The sequence below is a fragment of the Rhinolophus hipposideros genome (genome assembly GCF_964194185.1).
Source record: "Rhinolophus hipposideros genome assembly, chromosome: 22".
Lineage (NCBI taxonomy): Eukaryota > Metazoa > Chordata > Mammalia > Chiroptera > Rhinolophidae > Rhinolophus > Rhinolophus hipposideros.
Window position 1 is genome coordinate 19,198,482 of NC_138068.1, and position 17,927 is coordinate 19,216,408.

Genomic DNA, 17,927 nt, shown 5'->3' on the forward strand with positions numbered 1-17,927 from the left:
TGGCCTTTGAGGTGGACAGAGCAGGGCGTGCTGTGTTTGCTCAGGCAATTGGCTGCCCCTCTCTGAGACTGTTTCCTCTGTAAAAAGGGTGTAATCACCATGCCCACCTTTTGGTTTGTTGGGAGGACTGCATAAGACAAGCAGTTAAACTATAAATTGAACCCAGACATATAAAAACTCTCACTGAGATCCCTTCTCCAGCATGTGGGCGCCACTGGGTGGGAAAGCTGGGCATTTCCCAACTGTGCCAAGCATGGGTGGGTGGGTGAGCCACCCTGATTCCGTGTGCCCAGGCTGGCGGACGTAGCTACTTACCAACCAGGGAGCTACGTGCAGAGGGAAAACAGGAACCAGTCGGGAACCAGCAGGCGTCACCTCGGGAGCGGGCGCTGGACTTAGGTCTGGCACACACATTCCTCCGAACACTTAATCAGAGATGCTGGCAGCAAGTAGCGTGCGACAGGGACCGTCCAGTGCCCAGAGTGACCAGGTTCTGACCTCCAGGCACCCGGCAGAGAAGAGGTACCAGTGCCTGCAGGAATGTGGGAGAATGTCAGTTAGTAGGCCCCCACGACGATCTTCCACCTTTAGACCCCTGACTGGCCCTCGGGATGCTGGGGCGGGGGACACCATTCAGCAACCAGAGAAACCCAAGTGTTTGTACAACACTACATTTTCCAAAGCACATGGCATCCCTGCTCGTGTGAGCCCCACATTGTTTTTCAGAGGCTATCTGCATGTCATGCATATTTACAATGCCTTTCCCACCACCCACAGAATCCCCACAGCAGCTGGGAAGCTGGGTTCCAAAGGCTCCAATCCTCCCTGTCTTGCTTCTCCCTCCTTTTCCCTGGATGGGGGCAGTCAGGAAAGCCACACAATTCTGAGTTCTGATCCCAGCTTAGCCCCTCACGCGTTGAACAACACTGGGCAGGCAGCTGTCCTGTTCTGAGCCTCAGTTTCCCTACTTGTCAAATGGGAATAAGAGTGCCTCCTCGGAGTGCTACCGTGAAGATTACAAAGATAATGCAGATACAATACTTGGCACAAAGCATGTGCCTGATAAAGATCCTTCAGAGAGGCTCTGCCCGTGTCCCCTGCACTCAGAGCAGGAGGCCCTTCATTCACACCCCCCGCCATCACCTCCCACATAACACGTCTTGTGCAAGAGGCAAAGAGAAGCCAGGTGTCCCTCTCCACCCACCTCTCCTGAACAGGTGCCACAGCTCCTGCTTGGATCTTTACATCAGCAGGAACCCGGCCCTCTTGGGAGAAGACAAGGGCTCCTCTATTCCACGCCCCCCTCCCAGGAGCCTCTTGGCCGTCTTGGAGGTGTTAGTGGAAACCCCCAGGCCTCCACCCTCTCATTCTATGGGTGGAGAAACTGGGACATAGTGGAAACCAAGCTGATGTGTAGGCACAGAATCCAAGAAAGAAGGCCAGGATCTGAGCCCAGGACCCAACTCTCAGCCCGGGGAGGGGAGGCACAGGGGTCAGTTCATATGAGGAATATGGAGAAAGGGGCCATGATGGTGGGGGAGGGTCACCTTTCTCTCCAGGTTACCCTAGGGTCCTGGAAAGCGCTCATACCTCTAACCTCTCTGTGTCCGAGCCTGTAACAGGTTTCCCTGCATTTCCTCTTCTCCACAGCCCTATAATGTTATCCCTACGTTTCAAAGGGAGAAACTGAGGCTCAGGAAGCTTTAGTAATTACCCACAGCAAAGCAAACACAAACACTGAGGAAGAGGTGGGGCATCCAATTCCAACACCCCACACTTAACCTCATGCTGCCCTACCTCACCCCTCCAGCCCCAGGGAAAATCACCAACCAAAACAACCAGGCAAAACCTTCTGGACAAAAAGTATTTAAGTAGCAGGAAAAGAAAATACCAAACTCCAAAAAATTCTGAATTAGTGGGCACAAATTCTTAAAGATGCGTAAAAGATTTCAGATGTACCGTGGGGCGTGAAAATTGCTAGGGCATAAAAATCCAGTGCTTGGGAGGATACGTTCCCAACCTAGATGTCACTTTTAGCCAAAATTAGCCAGATCTCAAAGATGAAGGAAAAGAGGTGACAGCAGAGGGAGGTGTCCTGTGCAGGGCAGTGGGGCAATAGCTCTGATCTGGGGGGTCCTGAGACTCATCGGTCCTGAATAGCTGAATAGCTCTCATCTGGGGGTCCTGAGACTTCCTTGCTGGGAGAACAGAACAAGTCTCCTCCCCAATTCCCCACTTTCCAACAGGAGGGAGAAGCACACAAGGCAGTCTGTTAGGTCCCTGCCGGCTCTGATGGTATTTAAGATTCTGGGGATTTCCGACATGGATGAACCCCGAGAACATTATGTGAAATGAAAGAAGCCACAAAGACCACACAGTGTATGATTTCACTTCTATGAAATATCCAGAACAGGCAATTCTGTAAGGACAGAAAGTAGATGAGTGGTTGCCAGTGAGAGGACTGGAAGGAAAGGGGTGACAGCTCAGGGGTTCGTGGTTTCCTTTTAGGGTAATGAAAATGTTCAACATGGATTGTGGTGATGGATGCACAACTCTGAATATAGTAAAAATCCACTGACTTGTCCACTTTAAAAGAATGGATGGTATGGTGTGTGACTTCTGTCTCAATAGATCTGTTACAACAATCCAACACTAAAAAAGAAGATTTTTTGACTTCCAAATGGGCAGCTGTCTTGTGGGAGTCTGTGGTCCCCGCGAGGTTCTCCTGCGATGGTCTGGGAAACCAGGGAGCATTTCCCGAGAAGCCCCCTGTGTCCCTCCAGACCCTCTATCCCAGAAGCCTTTGCACTTCACATTCATCTCCTCCAGGAAACCCTCCCTGATCTCCCAGCTAGAAAGGTCCTTTGTTACTGGCTCCTACGGCTCCCTCGGTTTCTTCTTTTAGCCACTTTCATGCTGATGTGAGGAACTTTCCATGATTATTGGTTGACGTTGCCTCCTCCATCAGACGGGGAGTCCAGGAGGACAGAGACCATCATCATCGGTCATCGTTGTCAACACTTAGGGCAGTGCCTGGCACACAGTAGGTGCTCCAGAAATGTTTGCTGATTGAATGAACGAATCACAGTTCCAAACTTTATGATGTACACTTGGCTTCTGTCCTGGCTCCACCACGTTCCGGCCGAGTGATCCTGGGCAAGTCATGTCCCCTATGAGAGTCTCAACACCTACTTCAGAGAGAAGCCAGGGGACTAAAAGGGATAATAGACAGGGAAAGTCTTTACGAAGTGGCCCCTCCCACAGCTGCCCCTATCTCGGTCAATGGAACCCCCTCCCTTGCAGCTACTCAGGTCCAAGCCCTGGAGTCATCCTTGACGCCTCTCTTTCCCTCACCCTCCACATCCGAGCCATCAGCAACTCCTATTGGATCCGCCCTCACAATGTATTAAGAAGCTGATGGACGACCTGCACTGCTTCCCCACCGTGGACTGAGCCATCGCCATCCCTTCCCTGGATTATTCATATCCTCTCTTGTCTCCTGCCTTTGCTCCTGACGCAGAATCCAGAGGAATCAGGTTCAAACGCAGGTCAGATCCTGTCCCTCTTCTGCTCTAAACCCTCCAGGGACTCACTTCACCTCAAGTGAATGCTGATGGCCCTCTAGAGGACACACAGGTGGCCCCTCCCCCACCTCCGATTCTCCCCTTTACTCTCTGCTTACTCCCTTTGTCCCAGCTACACTGGCCTCCGTACTGAGCCCTGAATATACATCTGGGCTCCTGCCTCAGGACCTTTGCTCTTGCTCTTCCTCTGCCTGGAATGTGGGCTGCCCAGATCTCTGTGAGCCTTACCCCCCCACACCCCACTCCCTGCAGATCTTTGCTGAGACCTGACCTTATCAATGAGAGGTATTTCAGCACAACGGTTAAGACTCGTAACTGAAGGGTATGGGCTCCAGGTAAAATCCAGGTTCTGCCAGTTACATAGTTGAGTGACCTTGGGCAAGTTTCTTGACGTCTCTGTGACTCAGTTGCTCACTTCTAAAATGGGAGTCATGATAACACCTTCCTCATAGGGTTGTTGTGAAGCTTAATCAGTGAAGCAATCTCCATGTCTGCTGATACCATTACCCCCCAATCCACTCCACCTAACATTCCCAGGGTCTGTCCCTCCCTGCTTTATTGTTCTCCTTGGCACGTATCACAATGTAACAGGATATGTAAATGAGTAATTTATCCTGATTATTGCCTGCCTCTCCCACTAAAATGTCATTTCGGGAGGCAGAGTTTTGTCTCTTGGATTTATTGCCAGATCCCCAGTGCCTAGCATAGCACCTGGCACGCAGAGGTGCTCAGTGAAGACGTCACACAAATACTTTCAATGCTGAACAGTTATTGACTAAATTGTCACAAGCTCTGGGTTTCCCCGCCTTCCCTGTCCCGGACATGCCTCTCTCCAGCGCAGCTTGCCCCTCCCAACTCCAGGTCTGCGTAGCCTAATTCCTATGGGCCTGCCTCCTTGGGGATACCTCACCCCCTACATTTCCAGGGCCCAGTTTATGGCCTTCCCCAAAGACCTTGCCCTCTTGCAGCGTTGCTAACCTGGTACCTGGAACCAGCTCACCCTCCTCAGTAACTAAGAAGCCAGGAGGCTCCGTGCCGCCCCTTCTTCCTTCTTCATCCCCTCATACATAAAACCCAAGACCATGTCCTATATTTTTTAAACCTCCTACATCTCTCTCAAATCCCTTTCTTTTCATCCCCAGTCGCCCCCCTGTCTGGGCCACCAGGATCCTTCGTTCAGGCCACTGCACTGGCCTCCTCCCCGGGCGCCCTGCTGCCTTCTGTCTGTCTTCTTTGTAGCAGCCAGGAAGATCTTTCAAAATACACGTGGAACAAATGAAAGCCTCGCTTTGCAAGCTTGAAACGTCAAAAGGCTCGTTACTCAAAAAACAAAATGACCGGAGCTTTTTGGAAGAATTCGACTCAGGCCTTCTCTAATAACGGGCCTCCCTAGGCTCAGGTAAAATAGTATTGGCTGTACAAAACTTTAATTTACAAAATGGATTTACATAGAAGCTTTTAGCTCAATACGTATTTCTGGAGTTGAATTGAAATGGAAAAATAGTTTTTCAAAATAGCATGTATGGTGTTCCCTCACACACTGGGAGCTTTTCACACCCCCACATCTCGTTTACTCCTCTCAGCAAACCAGGTAGGTGGCACTGACTCAGGTTTTCAGATGACGCAGCTGAGATGGAGAGGGGAGGTGACTGGTCCAAAGTAACACAGCTCCCAGATTCCGCCCGAGTCTTCCCAGACTCTGGAGGTTGTGGCCACAGGGTGCTAGCTGGGACAGACAGGCTGCGATGTTGGCTGGGACCGGGGAAAGAAACTAAACCTCCTGTTCTCCAGCTGACGGCTGCAGGCTCCAAGGCTCTCAGAGACCGTGGACGTAACTTGCTCATTTCCTGCTCCCTGCATCTGCCTGTGTGTTTTCCCTGCCCAGGGTAATGGCTCCCCACCATGGTCTCAACCTTTCCACCCTTTCTGGCTCACGTCCAGCACTGAGTCTCCTGCTCGCACCCCTTTAGCCCTGGCTGCCCTGACGCACCACCTGCAGTGATTTATGGACATTCCCGTCTTGGCAGTGCCCTCCGCCCTTGTGCTGTGTCCCCCTGGCTCTTCTATCCCGGGGACTGTGGTTCCTCCCTTAAACCCGACAAGACTGATCTTCTCAGCTGCCTCCCAGATCTCCCTCCATAGGCCCTCACGCTCCCATGTCCAAAAGAGACCTTATCGCCTTCTGCCCCAAACTTACCCCTCCCTGGTAACACTGTGATCCTCCCAGGTCCCCAAGCTAGAAACCTGGGCATTGCTCTGGACCCCTCCCTGCCCCTCAGCCCTCCCCGAGCCCTGCTGCTTCTGCCCCAATATGTCTCTCAAACCATAGCTTCTCTCCATGGCCACCACGCTGTGCTCAGTTCAGACCCCACTCCTCAGGGTGCTTGAGCACAAGCCACCCATCTACCCACATACCTTCCACACCACCCACACACCAGCCACCCATTTTTCCAATCATCCACCAACCATGTACTCACCCCCTGACTCATCATCCACCCCTCCATTTATTCACTCCACCAATCCATCCCCCATATTTATGGAGGCCTCCACTGTGCCAAGCCACTGTCCTGGTCATTTTGACACGACAATGCTTTAGGCCCAGAGTCCCTGGCCTCAAGATGCTGACACCAGAACTGGGTCTTGAAGGGTGAACAGGAATCTGTGGAGGGTGGAGGGGAGGTGGGGAGAGCATCTAGGTAGAGAGATAAACAGACACAGGAAGGAGACCCCTGGGTGACAGACGAACTTGACCAGAGAAACGGGGAGTGACAGAGGTGAATGTGTAAGGGTGGACCCTGATGGAGCCCAGTTCCCCCACCTTGTAGTCATTTGACCCTGAACAAAGGAACTCAGTGTTCCCTGTCTGTAAAATGGGAATAATAATATACCTATTACAAAGGGCTGTGTGAGGACGACATGAGCCAATGCATATACATTTCTCTTAGAACAGTGCCTGGTATACAGAAAATGCATTGTAAATATGGTTGCTATTAGTGCTCGTATTCTTAATAGTTTCTAGTCAGCTAGTGGACAGCAGAGAGTTTTCCATAAAATACATACGAAGCTGGACTGCAAAGCAGCTGGGGGCCCTGGAGTGAGCTTCTTTGCTCCTGCTCAGGATTTCCCAGGCTCTGGCCAGCCCCAACCCCACCAGCTCTAGCCTTGTCCTCACCTACTGACTGTCCCCAGCCAGCCACGTCCACCAGCCACGGCCCCAGACCAGCCCCCAGGGCCTGGAAGAACTCCGCATGCCCTGCCCCTCGTTTTAATGAGTATGGGCAGCCGAACTCCAAGTTCCAAGAGCTTTCCGACACGTGCAGCCCGTTTGCTCTCTCACAGCTCACGGAACACCACCCTGTGTGTAACAGCAGGTCCTCACAGCTCCTCTCAGTCAAAGCACCGAGAAGCCCTTGATGTGGCTTTGTCCGCTAACCCTTACAGCTGGGCGCTGGTGTACAGTCACCCATTCTACAGATGAAGACACTGCATCTTAGGGAGAAGACGCAAGTTCCTTTGCCTCAGGCTACACAACAAGAAAATGGCTGAGCAGTGATTCAATCACTGGCTGGTCAGACTCCAGAACCCCAGCTCTCTCTCCAAAATCCTGGAAGCCCTCCAAATTATCAGGTCCCAAGATAAGGCATGACTGTGAATTTTCAAGGTACTGAGGAGCGCTGTCCAAGAGAACCGTGTGCAAGGATGGAAGAAATGCTCCCATCTGGACGGTCCACCAGTAGCCATGAGCCACGAGTGGCTACTGAGCATCCAAAACGGGACTGGTGCCACGAAAAACTGGATTTTAAATTTCATTTAATTCAAATAACCACATGGGACTTGTGGCTACCCTAGCACAAGGCCAGACAGCTTTTAATAGTCTCAACCCCGACACTGCATTTCCAAATGCTCACAATTTTTTGAGCCACAACTCAAAACATTTTGTCGTTTTATTAGAAAGATTTCTACCATGTACCACCTGGTCTTTGCTTTGATAAACCAAGGCTACCCAGAACCCACAAGTTAATTGTTTTTTTACACTTCAAGGTCATTCAAGAACGAGTTGTCAAACTCCTGCTCTGCGCCAGGCACTGAGCCAGATGTGGAAGACTGAGTGACACATTTGTCCCAGCCCCAAAGGAGCCCAATCTGGTTGGGGGACATGGCCTACATTAGGGTCTGTGACAGAGAGGATGGATGCCAGAATGAGGTTTATACACAATCTGGGGAACCAGGGTGTGGATAGGGTGACTATCTCAGCTTGGAGGGTCTGGGATGGCTGCACAGAGGAGGGGACACTGACAGCGTGTCACAACACTCCACGGTTTGCAAGGCCCTTTCACAAACACCTCACTACCTGGTGATGGAGTTTGCGCCTGGTCTGCTTTCTGGTTTTTCTGTGTACTGAATTCACATCAGCATGCACTTCTGGAAAGGGCACTGAGTGTGGGCCACAGCTCTAAACCCTGGGAGATAGAAGCCAAGACCCCACCGTGAGTGAGGGCACAGCTGGCTCGGACTCCCAGGCTCGTGCTCCCCTAAATCCCCGACAGCCGCTTCTTGGGAAGGTTCACCCAGGACCCAGCCAGCTGGCGCCCAGATTTTTTGCAGTTGAGGACTTGGAAATCAGATGTTCCCTAAATCCTCCAAAGGGTCAATCTTATAAATCCCTAAACCTTCCGCAGTTCTGACAGGACCCAGCAGCCTCCTCACAGGTCATCTGGCCTGCTCTCGCCGCTGGCCCGCTGACTTCCAGAGGCCACGGAAAATCTTCATGTAATGACATTCCCCTGTAATCCCTTCATTTCTATTCCGTACTCTCGGGGCCCGCCGCAGTGGCCCATTCTCACCTGCCCTACTTTTCCTTTCTCTGAATCCTCCGAGCTCATGCTTGGTTCATTTTGTCCTTTTTGGAAGGCGTTTCTCTGCACTTCCTGAAGACGCTCCTGCCTGGGGGGCTCAGGCAGTTCCAGAGCTTCCATCTCCACTGTTAACACCAAGCCCAGATGGTCCCTCATTCAAAGCCTGGAGCCCCTCTGATTCCTCAAAGTGGCTCTGGAGCAAAAGGCAGGGAGCCCCTACGCTGCGCCCCAGAAACATACATTTCTTGAGCCCCAACTCTATGCACAGCCCCAAGCTGGGCCATGAAGAAGGCAAAGAGATGAATTAGTCAGTGGGGGTGGCAAATATATAAATAGACATGGCAGTTCAAGATGGTGGTAGCTGTCCTGGAAGAAGTCCAGGGGCCCATGGACTTCTCTAATTCCTCCTCACCAGCCTGGGGGAATTAGAGAAATATCAAAAAGGAGGTGACGCCCTGGCTGGGCCTTGGAGGATGCTGAGGAGTGGAGAGAGTAGGGAAAGGCACGGGGGCAGAAAGAGAGAGACGAAGTATCCCATGTCTGGGGAACCGCAAGAACTTCTGCAAAGGTGGGGAGCTGGTCTGTGTGCCCTGGGGAAGAAGGGGAGGAGGAAGAGGGGAGAGACAGGGCTGGAAATACAGGTGGGGGCTCTGTCAGGAGTGTTTTGCAATGGCAGTCCAGGAAGAGGGGCCCTTACCGCGGGAGCAGTGGGGAGCCCAAGGGCTTGGTCAGATTTGGGTGGCATGAAGATCACCCAGCAGCTTTGTGAGGCAGCCTAGAGGTGGCGGTGTGATCCAGGCGAGAGCTGCCGGTGGTCTACCTAGGGAAGGGCCACTGGGGCCGGCGGTGGCAGACAGATTCAGATAACTCCCAGGTTTTTGTCCTGAGTGACTGGGGAGATATAGCGCATACAGTATTCCCCCCTTATCCTTGGGGGATACATTCCAAAACCCTCGGTGGATGCCTAAAACCATGGATAGTATCAAACCCTATATATACAGTGTTTTTTCCTACACATAAATACCTATGATAAAGTTTAATTTATAAATTAGGCACAGTAAGAGCCTAATAACTCATAATAAAATACAATTATAACAATACATCGTAATCAAAAATTATGTGAATGTGGTCTCTTTCTCTTTTTCAAAATATCTCTTTGTACTGTATTCACCTTTTCACTTAAGGGAAGCACTTTACAGCTTCTCTTTGGCATATCTGAATTGCCAGCACCACTATTCTTGCACTTTGGGGCCATTAGTAAGTAAAATAAGGGTTACTTGAACAAGCACTGCAATATCAACAGTCGATCTAACAATCAAGACAGCTACTAAGTGACTAATGGGAGGGTAGCAGATACAGCAGAGACATTGGACAAAGGGATGAGTCACGTCCCAGATGGGACAGAGTGGGACAGCACGGGATTTCATCATACTACTCAGAACGACATGCAATTTAAAACATGGATTGTTTATTCTTGGAATGCTCTATTTAATATTTTTGGAACATGGCTGACCGTGGGTAACTGAAAACTGCAGAAAGCAAAACCGTGGATAAGGGGGGAATAATATACTAAGTTTTTGGCTGTAAGAAGAGTCAGCAAACTTTTTCTTAAAGGACGGTAAATGGTAAATATTTTAGGCTTGTGGGCCAGTCAGTGCTCTAAGCTGCCACAGACAATACGTAAGTGAGGGGCTGTGTTCCAACCAATTTCTTTTTTAATAAGAACAGGCAGGCCATGGCCATAGTTTGTTGGCCCCTGAGCTATAAACAACAACAACAACAACAAAAGCCATATCAAGCTGGCTTTAATAATACAGTGAATTGATTAACCTATATAACTGAAAAAGTCCAGCATTTGGGTGGACTTCAGGCACAGTTCAATCAAGGTTCCAGCTGGGTTTCACTTATGTTTTCTCATCCCAGTTCTTCTCCATATGTCAGCTCTAAGTCTGGCTTCCCTCATGTATGAAAAATGACTGTAGCTGTTGCAGACAAATCACACTATCTGGGCATAAGGAAGGACTTCTAGCTCAAGTCCTAAGTCACTCTGATTGGACTTGCTTATGTCACATGCCCATCCAGGAACCAATCATTGTACCTGGAGAACGGAACACACTGATTGGCTTCACCAGGGTCACGCGCTCTACCTGAGTGAGGAAGGTAGAGTCAGTTTCCCGGGGACCACATGGCTCCCCAGTGAAAATCAGGGTCTGGTTGGATAGTGGGAAAAGGGAGGAATGCAAGAAAAACCAAAGCATACTCGTGTGTCCCCAGAAAGACTTGTGTGTGAATGTTCATAGCAGCAGGATTCCTAATAGCCTGGTTGCCTGGGGCCTGGGACGTGAGTGGGGAACGACTGCAAATGCACACAAGGAAACGTGGATTGCGGTGATGGGTGTACAACTGCATACATTTACTAAAACTCAGCAAAATGAATACTTAAGTGAACTTTATGGTTTGTAAACTACACCTCAATAGAGCTGTTATTTTGAGAGGTTGAAAGGGGACAAAAGGGATGCTGGGGTGTGGCCATCAGGGTCCATTCAGAGGACGGGGTGTCCCTCACTAGTCAGGGGACAGAGTGACAGGAGAAGGCCTAAGAGCAAATGCCGGTATCACTTTGGACATGCTGAGTAAGAGGTGCTTCTGAGGCATAAGAAATGCCATCCCTGAGAGCATCCAGTGTGCCAATGCTGCCACACCCTAGGGAGCTGCTACTCACACTGGGGAGATGGCTCTTGCTGGGGCTAGCTCCTGACCCGCCTGGGCCACTGGCCACCAACCAGGACAGTGCTGGCTCCATTGCAAGGTCCCAGCACCCAGGGCCAGGCTGGGCGTGGCCGAGGTGGCTCTGAATGGAGCACAGGATGGCCCCCCACCTCCCAGGCACTGGAGTTCTGGCCTTTTCTCCAGACATGGTCCAGAGGGTCCTGGCCTTCTGAGACAAATTCTGTGTGCTTTGTGTGATATCTGTGCGTGAAATACCAAGTGGCAATGTCCTCGGCATTCCCTCCACTTAAGTTCTGGGCGTCTCCTCCCACTGGATAACTCAGATGCCCATCAGCCCCAGGGCATGAGACTGTCACTTGTCAAGGGCTTCCTGTTGGTCCAATTCTACAGTGTCCAGTTTGCTTTTCCCCACAGCGCTGACAGATTGTCATCATGACATCCATCTCGCTCACAAGGAGACTGAGACTCAGAGAGGTCGAGCAACTCACCTAAGATCACACAGCAAATGAGTGTCAGAAGTGGGTTTGACACACAGGTCAGCCTGCCTTAAGAACTTGCTCCCTTTTCCTTACCTACCCTTGACAAAGGGCATGGAAAACGAAAGAAGGAGACAGAAAGGGTGGGGGTGGGGAGGAGAGTTCAGAATGGCAAAGTGGTGGACCCAGGTTCCAGCCCCATCTCCTGTGGCCAGGCCAAGTCACTCTCCCATTCTCAGTTTCCCCAGCTGTACAATGAGCTCTTAGGCCCCTCTGGCTGCCATGTGCTGCGTTCTGTGACTGGGTGCTTACTGGGACGCTTGTGCCCTCTGTGGTGGAAACGCAGAGAAAGGTCAGTGTGGGGAGAAGGCAGATGGGACCTCCTCTGTCACGCCCTGGAGGAGCTAGCTGCACCTGGGAAATACAGCCAAGCCAAGGCCAGATGCTGGCTCAGCCACTTGGCTTGGACGAGGCCCAGTGTGAGGTCACTGTGCCCCCTGCAGGCGCCTCACCTTCTCAGTTGTCCCAGCCAGGGCTGGCTATGGGGCAGCGGACGGGGGAATGGCAATAGGGGGACCTGCATGGATCCCTCCTCACTCAGCCATGATGCTGTTCCTGCAAACTCCTCCAAGAAGCTCTGTGGGCCCAGCTTTTCCCCACCCCCAGCTCTGAGCTCCCCGGGACCCCTGCCCATCCCTTCTCCCCATCTTTCACAACTGCAGGGGCCTGGAGCCTCAAGGCTGCCCCAGCACCTCCAGGGGAGACGCCTAAAGGACAACCCATCAGGGTCAGAGTCCAGATCTTCCAAAAGTCATTGAAGGCCCAGAGAGGGTAGGTGCCTAGGCAAGGTCACACAGAGGACGGAGGAGGCCAGCTGGGCCTCCTGACTCCCCAGCTCATTTCTGTGGCCCCTTCCAATAGTGTTTATGACAGAAACACTATTCTTTACATCTTTGTTATGTTCTGTTTATAACTGAGACTGATCCTGATTTTCAGTGTACCCGACACATTTCCAGTCATCCAAACATTGTTCCCTGAATGACCATGGAGTGACCCTGGCTCATTCGCCTTTCTGCCAACACAGGTGACCTCTTCCACTTCAGAGCTTTGAACACCAACTTCTCTCTCTCTCTCTGTCCCCCTCCCTCTTCTCATTCTCTCTTGCCCCCCATTCTATCCATCAGGAAATCCTGTTGTCCCCACCTTCAAAACATCAGCAGAATCCAACCAGCCGTCACCACTTCTACTCCTGCCACCTGGACCCAGCCACCATCATCTCTCTCACCATCACTGGGACGAGAGCAAAGGCCTCCCCGTGGTCTCCCTGCCTTTGCTCTTGATCCCTTCAGCCTGGTTTCCACACAGCAGCCAGAGGGTCTTGTTAAGACACAAGTCTCTGCTCAAAGGCCTTGGTGACTGTCGTCTCACTCAGGGTAATGGCCCTACAAGTCTGGCCTCCAGGAGCCCCTCTGGCCTCTTCTCCAGCCATTCTTCCCATCAAACCCTCTGGTTCCATCCACACTGGCCTCCCAGTTGAGTCACAACTTACTCCCACCCCAGGCCTTTTGCACTTGCTGTTCCCACAACCAGGAGCCATCTTCCCTGGATATTCCCACAGCTCCTGCCCTCATTTCCTTGAGGTCACTATGAAAGGTCACCTCCTAGAGAGGCACTCTTGGACCTGGACCCAGACCCCCCTTCGAACCCTGCCTACACTCTCTATACACCCTTTGCCCGGCTGTATAGCACGTACCATCGCCTGACTTTGTAGTACATCATACCTACTGGCTGGTTCAGATGAATCCTAGCCTTAAAGTAAGCCCAGGTGGGAAGACACTGCCTCTGTTCCCTACTGATGCAGCCAGCCCTCAGCCCCGTGACTGGGACATAGTAGGTGCTCAATAATTATTACTGTCTTGTAGGGGGTCTGCAGTTTACGCACCATTACAACAACATTCCAGGTCCTGCCACCGGGGCAATCCCAGCGGTAGTAGCAGGTGTTACTCATTCCTCTGTGCCAGGCACTTGGGTTCCCCGAACTCTGTGAGCTCTTCTATTATCTTCACTTTATAGCCAGGGAACCGGAAGCTTCAAGAGGAGAAAAGACTTCCCCGAGGTCAGACAGCCAGCATGTGTTAGAGTTGGGATTAGAACTTAGACCTATTGGTCCCGCAGACCCTCACCCCTCAATCTAGCTGCTCTGGCCTGGTATCTTACGCCCAGGCCTTCAGGGTTCCTGAGTTAGAGACTCACGGTGCTGTCAGGTGACAAGCAAGGTGGGGTCACCCTGGGGGCAGGGACAGTGCCCCCCCCGGGGGCAGCAGAGGCCTCACAACCAAAAGGAGGAAGAGTCAGGCAGTGAGTGACTGTTCCACACTCTGGCCCCTGCAAAGGGAAGACAGAGGCCCTCCTTGCCATCTGCTCCTGAGAAGCATTTAGTAATCACCTAGTGTGTGCAGAGGCCTCTGCTGATGCTTGTGGGAACAAAGGGATGTCATCATCCACCCCTCCCCGCCTGCTGGTACAGTGGACAAGCCCCTTGTCAGCCATCATGCCATCTGATTCTCCCCCACAGATATAACAGGTGAGTAATATCAAGCCCATTTTACAGACCAGGAAAGTGAGGCATATTTTTTTAAAAAACTTTTTTTTATGTGTGGGTTTCCAGGACCCATCAGCTCCAAGTCAAGTAGTTGTTTCAATCTAGTTGTGGACGGCGCAGCTCACAGTGAGCCATGGGGGGATCGAACCGGCAACCCTGTTGTTCAGAGTCCCGCGCTCTAACCAACTCAGCTAACCGGTCACCCCTGAGGCACATATTTTTATCAAGCACCTGCAAATCCAGGTTTGTGTGGAAGCTGAATTCTGAGTCTCGGGAAGGTCAGAATGGGGCAGCTGCTGAGCATGGAGAGGGAATGTCCCTAGAGCCAGGAGGATGGATGAGATGGAAGCCTCCTTCCCCCACTGCCCCGCCCAGGAGGGACTGCCCTCATCATGACCCAGGCACTTGCTCCCTCCTCCCACTGACCCCTGAGCTACTCATCTACTATCTCATTTGTGCCCCTACATCTACAAAGGGACTGTCTCCCCAGCACACAAGAAACGGTTGCCAAGAGTTGGATGGGGCCAGACAGGCCCAAGGTCAAGCTGAGCGAGGGGGACAAACTGGGCCTGGCCCATGCCAGCCTCCTGCCTCCCTGTGCAGATTGCTTTTCTGTCTCCAGGCATCTCCCCCAGACACACATCTGGGGAAATCAAACAGCCATCCGGGACCCACAGGCTGAAAATGTGGCCACTGTGAGATGCTGGTGCACTCCCTCGCTTGGGAACCCATGGGGATGAGGGGCTGCGTGGGCACCACTCTGGCCAGTGGGGCTGCTCCTCCAGGGACAGGAAAGCGGGGCTGGGTGGGGAGGACGTTGGTGTAGGGAAGGCAGCTCATTTTCTGGGGATGCTGATTTCCCAGCATTACCTTGGGGAATTTAGCTTCCCAGGAAACAGCTATTATTTATTGATGTGATGACCATATACTTTATCATCCAAACCAGGATACATATAAAATTGAAAGGGAAGCTGTTAATTACTCCAGAACTGACCTGGGGAAATCATGACATGTGGGTACATTATTTATTGCACATCTACTATGTGCCAGGATGAATGATGGACACTTTCTATCCATTGTCACTTTTTATCCTCACAATGACCCATGAAAAAGTACTGCAAAGGCCCTGGCCAGGTCCTCCCTGTTCCTCCATTCTGCCTTGGGCTAAGGTGCAGAAAACCCGTTACAAGACACACCTCCTCACCCCTAGGTCTCCATCTCCACCATAAGCAACCCAGCTTTGGCCTCTGTGACTTCAACAGGGATTCATTTCATGAGAACAGATTTCAAGGTCAGGGTGTGAATGAGTTTTAAGAATTAAAGAGTTGGGTGGAAAAGAACTGGTGGGGGGTGATAATTGGGGTCTGGAAGTGGTCCCGCGCGCTTCAAGAGATGGAAGAAAAACAGAAAGGAAGTAAAGGGGCTTGTATAAGACATAGCATTTGAGGCCCTTGACAATCCAGATAAACCCCACCTACTTCTCTGAATATATCATCTACTAGCTCATCCTACACCGCACACCAGCCACAACCTGTTTTTCCTGCCTCCACCATTTTATGCGTGCTGCTCCCCCATCCACGATGCCATCTGTCAATCTCAGCTGGGCAATGTCCTCCCCACTCTTCAAGGCCTGGTTGAAACATGACGGCCTCCAGGACGCCTTCCCTGATGGCTCCTCTCTGGGTTTCACCCTTCCCTCCCCTGGGCCCAGCACCTTGCTCAGGCTTCCAGCGCCAGTGGAGCAAGGCCCGAGATCTTGCTGAGGGTGAATAGGACTGCCTTATCGGCCTGCCAGCCCCCAGGCTGCAGGGGAGCCAGGACAGCCTCTGAATACTGATGACATCTATGGGACAGCATTGGGTGCCCATAAGGATGCAGACCCCGGACTCTGCCCACAGAGGATTGGATCCCAGGGGTCTCGATGGGGCCAGGAGTCTGCCTCATCAAGTCCTTCCAGGGAATCCAATGTGTGCTGAAGTTCAACGCCCTCTGACAAGGCAGGAGAGGAGCATATATATATGTCTGCTGGAATGAAAAACCTATAGAGGCGGCTGTCCCTGATGTCCCAAAGGAAAGCCCTTACAGTGGGGCTGGCAGGTGAACCCCACGCATTCATTCACCATTTATCAAGCACCGCTCAACCAGTAACAAAGATAACAGCTGACATGGGCTGGCACTCACCACACTCAAGGCTTGGTGCATGTACCAGCTGAGCAAATCTTCAAAACAACCCCATGAGGCAGGTGCCATCACTCTTTCCATTTCACAGATGAAGAAACTGAGCCCCAGGGGGGAGAAGTGATCTTCCTGCGGTCTCACAGTTGGCAGGTGGCAGAGCTGGGATTTGAATCCAGGTTAATGGGACTCAGAGTCCACACTCTAATCACCATGCCCTGAGATATGACCATGAACAAACAGTCCTGGCCCTGGTTCATTTACCAGCAGGGAAGAGAGACCAAACACACAAACAAAACGCACTTTCAAATTATGGCAATGATGAAGGAAAAGGAGTGATTCCTCCAGAAGACAACTGCAGGGGGCACCTATTGCAGGTCTCCCTGAGGATGGTCCCTTTGACTCAGTTTTCTCATCTATATAATGGGACGTAGAGCCAGCTGACCCCTAGGAACCTTCCAGCGGGTACATCCCAGGAATCCAGTCTTCCTTTCTCTGAGCCTCAGTTTCTCCATCTGTACTATGGGCTGGAGGGAAAGCAGAGCCAGTTGTGACCCCATGTCCCTTCAAACTCAGCCCCTGGGCTTCCCGAGGCCAAGTCAGCCTGGGGTTCCTGAAACCAGGTCTTCAGAAGTTCATCCTCCACCCATCGCCATGGTGACACTGGAGCCTAGGATGAGGATGTGGTAAAGCTGGGACCTGGAAGTGGCACCCTGGCTCCTTCCTTTCCAGGAAGAAGGGCCCGAGTCCAGCAGACTCAGAGTCAGGGGAAGGGGTGAACCCCCTTGCTGGCTCACCCAGAGCCCTGCTGTCTCCATGTAGTGAAAATGAGGTGAAGGGTCCCACCCTCCTGAAAAGGATCTGTCATCCAGGGCCCCAGGCACAGCTGAGGCTCAGTTCTCTTCCTTCAGCCCCTGCTAGGCAGCCACTGAGCGCTGTCTGCGGTGCTGAAACACCAGCTGGGCGACCAAGACTGGGACCCCCTTGGCAAACACTTCTAGGAACCAGCTCTGCTGAGGGCTAGGAATTCAGGAAGGAATATTAGGACTTGGGGACAAGCAAGGAACCATGGCCATCTAGGGTCCACATTTCCCAGCAGTGTGATCTTGGGATGGTCTCAGTTCCCTCAATGTAAAATGGGGACAATAACCATACTACCTCGTGGGTCTGTAGTGAAGGGTGAATGCGATATGTGGTGCATGGAGAGGCCCAATGAATGCCAGCTATTATTGTTAGATTGTGTACTTATTATTATGGGAGGCTAACTTTGATTGGGTGCCTGGTCTTCTAAGAGATTTTTCTGCTTCTACTCACCGAAGTCCTGTAAAGTAAGTACTAAAATGGGTATAAAAATACAGGTGAATATTCTCAGGCTCAGAGAAGTGAAGTTAGTTGTCCAAGATCACACAGCTAGTGAAGTGGGGAGCAGAGATTTCAGTGAAACTTCGAAATCACTGAATCTATTCAACCCCATTCCCAAAGTCCAGATGGGGAAACTAAGGAC

At 51.7% G+C, this 17,927-nt stretch overlaps 1 protein-coding gene across 4 annotated transcripts in view; it reads right to left on the reverse strand.

Moving 5' to 3' along the window:
- Positions 1 to 17,927, reverse strand: part of DLGAP4 (DLG associated protein 4) — a 190,548-nt gene that overhangs the window by 136,153 nt on the left and 36,468 nt on the right. For all 4 annotated transcript variants that reach the window (XM_081033717.1, XM_081033718.1, XM_081033719.1 and 1 more), the window contains exon 2: positions 316 to 532. The gene's annotated coding sequence lies outside the window, so the exon portion shown is untranslated. The remainder of the gene's footprint in view (positions 1 to 315; positions 533 to 17,927) is intronic.